General features: G+C 40.8%; 1 protein-coding gene across 6 annotated transcripts in view; it reads right to left on the bottom strand.

Annotated features, from left to right (window-relative positions):
• Positions 1-10,557, bottom strand: part of LOC101789676 (poly(rC)-binding protein 3) — a 513,140-nt gene extending 502,583 nt beyond the window's left edge. For all 6 annotated transcript variants that reach the window (XM_038173813.2, XM_072034879.1, XM_038173808.2 and 3 more), the window contains exon 1: positions 10,036-10,557. The gene's annotated coding sequence lies outside the window, so the exon portion shown is untranslated. The remainder of the gene's footprint in view (positions 1-10,035) is intronic.
• Positions 10,558-11,081: the final 524 nt, after the last annotated feature.

Here is an 11,081-nt window from a genome sequence, read left to right on the forward strand (position 1 = left end):
CCCTTCCTTGTGGAATGTTGGTTAAAACATTTTATGTATTGAGGAAATTACTTTTAGAAATTGCAAATTATTTAAAAGCTTCAGTTTCATGACTTTACACCTTTGTTTTCAAGGAGAAAAAAAAAAAAAAAAAAACAGCAAAAAGCAAACTGAAAATACTATGAAGTAATACCCTTTGCTTTTCAAAATAAAGCCATTTCAATTAAATTATTGAAATGTAAAAAGGTCAGCCACTTGTATTTGCTGTCCTCCATTTATATGATACTTCAAGGAACAGAAATAAAATATACACCTTCCTTTTTCTTGTAACTTTAAAATCAGAAAATGAATCCATAATAAAAATTTGCTATACTAATTTCTAGGCTTCTCAAATGAAGTACACATAGTAAATCCACATGAAATCTAATGCATTCCTGATTAGGACTGTTGGATAGTCTGATTCAAAAATAATTTTGCTTAGAGCATAATGGCTACTTCCTGTTTGTAAGAGAAATGTTTAGAATATTGGATCTGTTTAAGTGTCAAAACATCAACTCTCAGCAAGTGAAATTAATCCAGCAGAGAAACGGGACTTGTTCAAACTATAAACAAAGATTGCTTCTGTCTTACTAAAACTATTTATAGTAAGAAAACAGAACCAAGCCAAATGAAAATGAGTCTGCAAAAACCCTGTAGAGCACTATACACCTGAAGACAAAACCTACACCCAAGTAAAAATGTGAGGTAGGCACTTGACACATCAAACTCGGAAGGTCAATACCAAGGACTGGTATAAGGTTAGCCATCGCATGAACAAGGAGCATGATGAAAACACCACTGTATATAACTTCACACCCTATTCCATAATAATTTAGGAGTCCTAACCAGAACTGAACTCTGTCATGCAAAAACTTTTTTTTTTTTAAGACTTGCACAGGAAGACTGTGGGCAGGACTTCTGGACTTCTTTATACTTTGGGGTAATAAACACTGTGCAGAAAAGACCACTGAAGCTCAAGTACAAGATTAGATCAAGAACAAAGTAATATAAGCAGGCCCTGAATATATTTAAGGAGAAATGAAACCAGAATTCTGAAACAGCCTCCAAATAGTAGTATGGGAACTAAATAATCCCTAAATAGTTGTAAGGAGGAGTTTGATCAATACATGAAAGGAATTATATGATATCTTGGATGTAAGAGCAAGGGATTGAACTGGATAACCCAGAAGAATCAGTCATATCTTCTTATGAGTATGCAATTCTCTCTAGGTACACTTAAAGGAAGAAAAAGAAGCATTTCAAAAATGTTATGAAAAGACACCAGAACTCATAGAACGTGATCAAAGTAAAATCAAAGATCAGCAGCTAGCACTTGTGATTTCTTAGAATTCTAAAATATTTTAATAAGTTAGCTAAGTTTTTTAAATATGCCTTTTACTCTAGTCTAGACAGCATTACATCATATCTCAGCATCTTATTTCTTACAGCGATGGCTACACTGTTCTGTTTCAACCCTTTTCTTCCAAGACTAGAATCCATAGTGTGATTGTATATGTGCGTATTTGTCCATAATTGTCCTCTTTAATATTAAAAAAAAAATCATTAAAAAGATAACCAATAAGATTTCACTAAGAGCTTTATGTTTCATTTATTACAAAATGTATTCTAATCTTTGCTTCCTTTTCTATTATGGCACTTTATTCTGAGTTCCTTTTCATTTTTGATATCTTTTCTTTTTATTCCAAGGGAGACGTAAAGCATAAGTTACCATTTAAAAATAAGTTTAACACATGCTGTACATGTATAGCACATTTCAGGTGCAGTTAAGAGGCAAACAGAGTCAGAAAGGTGTTCTGGTTTTAGAGCCATAAGTATCAGATTTTAAAATAAATAAGTAAAACTGTACAAGTCAATTTGAAATACGCTGGGGCCTATGAAGGAAATCGGAATTGATGTTGTGAGAGGGAAGTGTGGAGCCACCAGTGGGACAGCTGAGGACAGGACTTTGCTATTTGTGATCCAGTGGGGTGAGGGTGATGCCGGCCACATGTCAGAGGCTCTGCTCTGCTGGACAGGATCACAGGGACCAGGCAGCCCCAGAGAGGTGTATGATATTCCTGGCAATCCTACCTCTGGGCAAGCTGTCACGGGGCTTTTTTCCCTGTGATGAAGCCCTGCTTCATCATGTAACTAAACACTATGTTGCAATGCATGCTAACAGGTGCTGAATTAAACACATAGGCAACATAAATACTGGCTTTTGTGAATTTTAAACACTTGAATTTGCCTCCTAATTGTTTCGAGCACTTTTTTTTTTTTCTTTGCATCCATTTAAACTGCTCATTGTCTCTTTCTCTGTGTTGCCCTAACCTGACTCTCTTCTAAATAATTTCCAACTCTGAATCTCATCGGGACTTTTAGATCAAGAGCACAGATTTGTGACCAGCTTCAGTCAATTTTACACTGCCCTTCTTCACGTCCCCCCTGCCTCTTTGCCTCGAGGCTGCTGTAGTGTTGATAGGAGTAGTTAGTCAGCTGGATCAAGGAGCTGATCTGGACGAATTTTTCTTTATTCATATTACCAGTTAGAGCACATCATTCAGCGGTGGGAAGGCAAAGTGTGCAGGACTCCCCTTTCAGCAGTAGCATGAATTTAGATCAACTCAAGCTGATCTTGAAAACACACTTTAACTGATATGTACAGCTCCCTCTTAGCCTGACCTTTCTCCTTCTACCATTAGTTGTGCTGTCTTTTTGCACTCTAGCCTCCATCTCTGATGTCTTCTGTTTTCTGTTTCTTGCATTCTGTTAAATCTTACTAATTCCAGCCCTGTGCAATGCCTGTCCCTCTTCTATCCTCTCTTTTAAATAGTCCCCATTTATCTTTGCACATTTTTGCTTGTAAATGTACCTTGTTACCCATTTGCTAAATCCTTTCCTTGATTCCAGCTGCTTTACTATCCCTGATTCTGCCTCCCATTGCTGCAGCTCCAGGCTGCACACCCAGGTGTCACACACAAGCAAAAAGTGATTGGAGGTGCAAATTTAGAAGTTGCTGTTAAGATTTTGGCCTTGAAGATCTATCCTGAGCTTGCCATCGCGATATGCATGGGAAAGATCTCAGAGGAGATGATGATCCCATATTAGCCATATGGCACTGCAGATTTTACCTTCAGACTTGAGAAAAAAAGTCACAAAATTTTCCCTTTCCCAGGTTCTTCTGTATTGCCAGGCAGGGGGACCTGCCAACCCCTTATCCTCAAAATACTCATGCAGGCACCGGTCCCCACTGAGAAAGAGTAATGAGCCTTAAAACTAACCTGGTGGCTAAGAACAGTCAAATCCACTCTTCGTTCCTAGTCTCTCTCCCACATTACCCTTGAAAGCTAACTATAAAAGGAGAGGGAAAATTAATTCTCCTTTCCTGCTCCCTCACATTTTACTATTACCACAGCTTAAACTTTGTAGTACAAAGCCCAAAGGGGGCTGCTGTGATGGCTAATTAGTTGATGTCTGTAAGTTATCTGACATGTAAGGTATTACCCATGAAGTACTCATCTGCTTCTAGATTTCACAAGGTATTTTTGTATTAGGTGAAAATCCAAATAAAGAAAAATCTTTCACATGGATGGACATTGAGAAACATATGGCTAAAATCCTTAAATTTGCACTATCATATACAAATAATATATTTAATATGTTCCAATATTTGGCATGTTTTTTACTTAGACTTCAAATTTTAGAAAGGACATTCAGTTTATTTCATACTGCCACAGAATTGAGCAGTGAGGCGCTGCAGAAAAACAGTGATACTGCCAAGGAATTTTAGTCTAGCGATGCAGGGTGCCTGGAACATGAGCATCTCCTACAAGATGAGCTTTTCTGAGATAATAATAAATGATGATACTTCATACTTTCCCTATTGTCACTGTTCTATGAGCACTTAGGCAAGCACTGAAACTGAGGAACAATTTCATATGCCCAGGAATTACTGAATTCAGCCTTAACTACACCGTCCCATTTTAGGACTACATGGAAGGCCACCTAAGGAGATGTTTGTTGAGGCTGCGACAAGAATTCCCAAGTCACAGACCATGTCCCTGCAATGGCTAAGTGAAAGATGAGCCCTAACTTTGAATGTCCATGTTTTTCTAGTGTAAATCTACTCTCCCATTCATTATATAATTTAGGGTATATAAACCTTTTCAAAAGTTACATAGCTAAAATGGGACATACCTGGCCATCAATATTACAACAGTAGAAGGAACAATTAACATTCTTAAACAAGAATATTTGTAATACTTGCAACACAAGTATTATGGTTGTAAAGTTTTCTCTTTCTGCTTGTTACAGCTTCTGCTGTAAGAGATACATTTCATTAGGATTCTGCCTTGCCAGTGAGTAGCTAAGATTTTGTCAGGTACAGCACTTAATGCCCAGTGAAGCTTGGAAATATTTCATGGCCATGTGCTGACTTCTGCTCTAGAAAGTCAAACTTTTTGTTTCTTTTCCTCACGTTTTCTCAGCCTACCTCAGGGCCCTATTTATTTCCCAGCTGATGCTCCTTGCCATTCACCATGTCACTAAGTATTGGTGTATTTCTACTCGGATTACTGAAGCAGCCATCATGAACTAAAGGTGTTGCCCCAAACTGCTATGGCTGGCTTATAGATATGTTTTATGCTGAACTCACCCAGGTGAAAAGATGACAATGGTATGACTGATTAGGGAACCATACCATCACTGCTTTTTTTGTTGTACTGGAGCTCAAATAATCCAATTGCTTTGATTTTTTTTTTCACTGCAGATCAGAAAGAAAAAAAAAAATCTCTATGGGAGCCCCAAATGACTCATTATAAAAGATATCGTTGTATGCAAATTGCCAGTAAGTTTGAAAAAGACCTTGTCACTATATATGTCATTTACATTAATCAAAGCATGCTGACAACCAGTCATTAAGAGGATTTAGTTTTCATCATACCTCAACGGCCTACTGTAAAACTTCAATATGAAACTAAACTTTTCTTTTTTTTTAAAGCACACAAAAAAGACTGATTAAAATTAATAATAATAAACCTATTTGCAACTATTTTTAAGCAAACTAAGACAGATGTTAACTAAATAAGGTGTAGTTAAGAACCAACCATGCCCCCAAAACAAATGAAAGAACAAAATAAGAACTTTATCTTTCATTTACAGAAGATAAGCATTTTGCTACCTTAGAGTCCATTAATTATCCACGGTATTTAATATCTACATATCTACAATAATATCTAGTATTATATCTACAACATAGATGAGAAAGTCACGGATGTGGAAAGATAAACAGATCCATAATCAAAATGCCTGGATTCACATGTCCTGTTAAAAGCATTGTCCGTTAGCAGAAAGCGATAGTGTGTTATGTATTTTGCCCTACAAAAAAAAAGCTTACATTTTGTTACTGGTAGCACTACACTGTTAGAATAGCTACTTAGCTGCCAGCATGGAGTTAGAGCTGTGGCCCCAGTGGGAAGAACTAAGCTCACCCCACCTCATCCAGGAATTAACTGGGCTGCCACAAACAGGACAAGACTGGTCACAGGGACTCACTAATACAGTTTCATTCTGAAAAGAGCATTCCCTTTGGATTATGCTTAGAAATGTGGCTCCCATCATGAAAGAAGAAGAAAGCTCTTAGTCACTTCGAACATTTTGCCAGCAATGCCACGGCTGTCCTTCATCAGTTTGGGACCAGGGTAGCAAGAGCTGTTACATTCTGTTATTCCAAAAGGGGAACAATAATATTACTTTCCCACTTCCTGCAAACACTTTCTCCACACAAAGCAGCCTCCGGCCTACACAGACAAGTAGGGTACAATAGCTGTATACAAATACAAGGAAAACTGGCATAAATTATAACATACAAAGAAGAAACGTCGTTGCGGTAGCCTCCTCTCCACAATTACTTTCCATCTGACCTCCTACAAACAGTTGTCACTAGAGACCTGTGGTAGCACTACCAGCCTGTAATTAAGCCTTCCATATCTGCTCTAATACAGAGGAAAACCCAAGCAGATTGCTGAACGCAAACTGAGACAGAGGAGTTTCACTGCTGCTAAGAGTGAGGAAGCCACTTGCTAGATTAGCCCTGCACCACACAGCCACTCCAGCACCAGTAAGTTAGATGCTCTGCCTGCCCTAAGAGCCAGCCTCTTCCATCCCCAGCCACACACCAGCACTTGTCACCGCTGACACTTGCCCACATCCACCAAGACTGAGAACATGACTGCATGTGGTGCTGGTTTCCACTCGATGCTTCGGCTACATATGGTTCCCAGGAGTAAAATACTAATTTTCTTCCGTGTGCAGGCAAGTACAGCACAAATATATATATATATATATATATATATATATATATATATATATATATTAGTTTCTTACGAAAATTGTATTTCTAGTGGACAGAACACAAATAAAAAGTCAGCTTTGCATAAAGTAGCCTCATTCATCTAAACATTTCAAAATTACAAATATAAGTGCAGATCAAAAAACAGGCATAGTACCTTTTAAAACTGGTGGAAATGGTGGGGTTTTCAGACAAAATTGGACCAATTTGATTTCAGACGGTTTATGCTACTGCTTTTTTAATGTATATTTCCATTGCAGTCTACATGGTTATAGATAACAACATAGCACTCTACCTCCCAAAGTCCTAAACAACACTACATCAGTTTTCATTTCCTTTGTTAAAAATTTAAGAAAATCTGACACAAATACAGCCTCCCCAATAAATGTCTGAATGTAATAGCAGTTTTGCCCTGCAACAAATTGCTACCAAAACTAACGGGTAGTTGTAGGTTAGGACAGCACCAAGCACACACGGTCTTCAGCTGTGGAAGAGTAACATCCATGCAATAAAAACTCCTTGACTAAGTGTTTTAGGGTGATGTTGCAGAATAATAAAGTACCATAAGAAAAGGAAATCGTTTCAGTTGGCTAACAAATTCATAGAGACAAATCCCGCCTTACTTTTATAGCAGTAAGCTCCACAAAGTCAAAGTGACTTCTGAACTCCCTTCCCATGACTTTGCTTATAACAGTTCACAGCTTTATAGGACGTGTTTTAAGAGCAAGAAAAGCTTCAGAGGTGAATAAATGCAAGTTTTATCCAAGCCTCAAAACATAACTTAAAGGCAAGTTTCATCACAGGTTACGACATGATACAATAACCTGAATGGTGGTATGCTGCCACTCACATCACCGGGAACAACCACCAGATCAAACTCCACATTAACCTTTGTTTGAGCATTTTTGTAGCCAGCTGAAAGCGCTTGTCTTTCAGCTGTTATGATACAAAAATGCATTAATCTGTCTTGTTATTTATTTATTTTTTAGTACAAACACTCCATTCCTTCACTGATGTCAACAGCAAATCAACTAGCATAAGGAACTCGGCGCATACACTTGTGAAGCAAACACTGCTTTTTCACAAACAGCTAACCAATACCAAGGAAATTCACTTTAAAACCTCATGAAAAAAAAAAAAAAAAAAAAAAAAAACATGCAAAAGTTGTCCGTCTACTGACACATTTTAGTGTTCCTGTGGTAAAATAAAGCATTTACCTATAAACATACTATTTGCACCCAAGGTAAAATCTAAACATAATGACACGTTACAGATCTGTTGGCAATTGTATTCTTTACAAACATCCTAAATCCTTCTACGCTTAAATAAAAAATCCTGACAACTGCTGAACACGAGTAACTGCCAGTAACTTCAGCAGGAGTAGTGGATATTTCAGCCTCCTCCAGATTAAAATGAGGAGGCATGATTTTTATCATCAGAACAAGAGATGTCCTGTGCTACATGTGATTCTAACAGCAAACTCCATCAAATCAGAAAGATTTTATCACATCACAGTGCTTACCAAGAAAACGTGCTTAGCCAGTAGTCAGGTTTCAGCAGAACAGCAGCTGACAAGCTAACATGCATCAGCCTTATTTACTTCTTTAAGCTGCTACTGTACTGTGCTGGTTTTCATCTTTTTCCTCACTCCTGCATACCTTTAGGGATCATGTACAAAGCACATCAGGTGTTCTTCCCTCTCCGCTACCAGGCATTAAGAACAGCACAACTCACTTGAAGCATGCCTCCTGCTTTTGCAACATCAGCTAGCCCCAGCGGAAAGAAAATCCCAAGGCAAACTTGTGTAAAATATTTTAATTTAGGCTCGGAAGAAAAAGGAATGATAAAATGATTCTGGAGAGCACCAGACTACTTCCATGACTGCTCACTGTTGTTGAACGTCATCTATAAAGCATGTGGAGAGATTGGTTGTATTTGAATTGCATTAACTAGACAGGCAACTGAGATGTTCCTGTATCCATACAGTATTAGGGACTCCAAGCACAGGTAATAGCAACCTTTTAAATTCATTTGTATACTTTCAGATGCAAAAAAATGATCCAACCTGTTAGAAAACTATGCACATAAAGTGATCTTCCATGTGCTTTGGATCCATTAGATTTCCTGAACAAATTCAAGTTTCACAGACGTGTTATGTTTTTGAGCTCTGAATGTTTCTAACTGCATCACTGTGAAGCCAGCTTTCCCTCCAAGTTCTTAAAAAATAATAATAATAAAAAAAAATAATCACCTGCTTGTTTTGAAGCAAACAACGGAGATGTGAAAAATCCATGAAAAAGAGCTAGGGGGCTGTTATTTTGCTTTATATTAAGTGACACTTTGCAAATGGCACCCTGCAAGTTATGCCTTAACTCCTTGTTAAAATGCAACTAAAATCTATACTACCCCACTTCAGACACGTCGCTAAAATACATAGTTGAAAGCACACTAAAAGACTGGGGAGAAATCCATGAAACAGATAAGTTACTTGATTGCCTCCGAATAATAAATTGTTCCCCAGCAGCTTCCAAATAGACTGTTTTACTGTAGAAACACATTTCTGTTGTCAATAGGAACAGTTAGCTGAACAGCCGAAGAAAGAAAAGCAAGCTAAAACAACTTTGGAATTGGAAAGTAAACCTGGCTGCAAAGCTTCTGCTGGCTGGCCAGAGTAATAACGCTTCATCTCTCTTTTTCATACTGAACGCAATACGTGATGGCAAACGATCCGTTTGCTCTGGATCACAACGCTGCTTTCCCCACTTATCCCTGGAATAACACAGTCTCGGGCTGCTGGAGGAATAGAAACGCCAGCAATTTGCGTGAGCCCTGAAGTTTCCCCTCTAGGCAATCCCCTGCCGAGAAGGCAGGAGAGGAATGGGAGCCAGCACCTTGAAGGTGCCAGCGATGATCTACGGAAAGATGTCCTGGAGCACAAGGGACTGAACTCTGTCGAGAGCTCTGTGTTTTTTTCCTGCATCCCTGACCAATTTCTCCATCAGCAGCCTCTGCCGTGCTCCTCGCTCTATGTACAGTGGCGGCGTGGAAGCTTTATCACTCCCCATCCCATAAACACGAAATACAAATGCACTTCACACACACACACATGCACACACACACTCAGACACACGTGCACACTCACTCCCCCCTACATCACATGCAATTCTTTGCAAGTCCCCTGCGAATTGCTTAAAGACAGAAATCAAGCTCACACACACACACCAAAAGAAAAAATAAATAAATAAGGAAAGAAAGAAAGAAAACCAAACACTGAAAGGAGGAGGGAATGGGGGGGCGGGGGGGACGAAGGAAAAAAAGAGCAGCTTTTTTTTTTTTTCTTTTTTTTTCTTTTTTTTTTTTCCCCCTGCTGTTGCTGTGGCTTCCAAGCATGCAGTGCTAAGGAAGAGTAGTTCCCCACTTTCATCAGCCAGCTACATCCTTGGGGTAAAAAGGAGCAGTCCGGAACGATGCTGAGGCTGCAGAAGGGAAAATAAGGCTTTGCAAACATGCCTGGCTCCCCGTGAAATCCTCTCCTCCACATCCCCTCCTCCCTAAAACCTGCCCTAAAGGGGGGAGAGGAAAAAAACAAACAAACAAACAAAAAAAAGCAACAAACAAAACAAAACAACAACACACAAGGAAAAAAGTGATGAAAAGACACAACTCACCTTAACAAGGGGTGTTGGATGGGGTCAGAGAGGAGGAAGGGTATATAAAAAGATCTATTTTTAGCAGAGGTTGTGATAGTATTGAAAGACACAGACACAGGGTTCGGAAGCGGGGAGAAGAAGAGTATTAAAAAAAAAAAAAACGAGGTGGAGAGGGGGGGAAGAGAAATTATCAAGAAGGTGCAAGTCAGGCTGGGAGGAGAACGGAGAATCCCCGCGGAAAAAAAAAAAAAAAAAATCGAAAAAAAAAATATTCAAAAAAAAAAAACAAAACAAAACCAAACACCACCACCACCAAGAGGAGGAGAAGGAGGGAGCGAAGAGAGCGTGTGGCGGTGCCGCCGCTCGCTTTGGTTTCTCTTCGCCGGGGGCGAGCGAGCGGCAGCGGCGGGGCCGCGCAGCGTGCGGGGGGCCCCCTGTGGCCGCCGTGCCGTCCCCCCCCCGTCCCCGGGGGGCTTCTCCCGGGGCTCTCTCGGGGCTCGCTCCTCGGCCGGCTCCGGAGGCTGCGGCGCTGCCGCTCCCTGCTCCCCGCTGCCGGCCGGGGGGGGCTCTGCAGCCGCGTTCACGCCGCCGCTCCCCGGCCGCCCCCGCGCCCGCGCTCCCGCCGCCGCCCGCGGGCGCCCCCCGCCGCCAGCAGGGGTTTGGGGTGCGGGAGGAGCTGCCCGAGCATCCCCGCTTTGGGGTAGGGGGGACGCGAAAGTTGGGCGGGGGGAGGGAGATGAGAGTCGGAGGCAGCGGGAGGGGGCGCTTGGGGTCGGGGAGCATCAGGCACCAGCGCGGGGAGGGGGGGAGGGGGAGCTGGGCTGTCCCTAAAAGTAGTAAAACTGCAAGAAATCTCGGCGTTAATAGGGTGGCGTGGCTCTCGGGGAGTGCACGGTGATGGGTCTTGGTCCAAGTGGAAGATGCTCGCAACGTTTTGTTGATGAGGAGTCTCAGAGGGTCACCCTTCCCTTAACCCACAGAGAAAATCCTGCAAATGTTTGGAGGCTACAGACACCACCCTTTATCAGACACATCACCACTCAGAAATACCTCTGCAACTAAAA

Source organism: Anas platyrhynchos, chromosome 2, assembly GCF_047663525.1.
Source record: "Anas platyrhynchos isolate ZD024472 breed Pekin duck chromosome 2, IASCAAS_PekinDuck_T2T, whole genome shotgun sequence".
Lineage (NCBI taxonomy): Eukaryota > Metazoa > Chordata > Aves > Anseriformes > Anatidae > Anas > Anas platyrhynchos.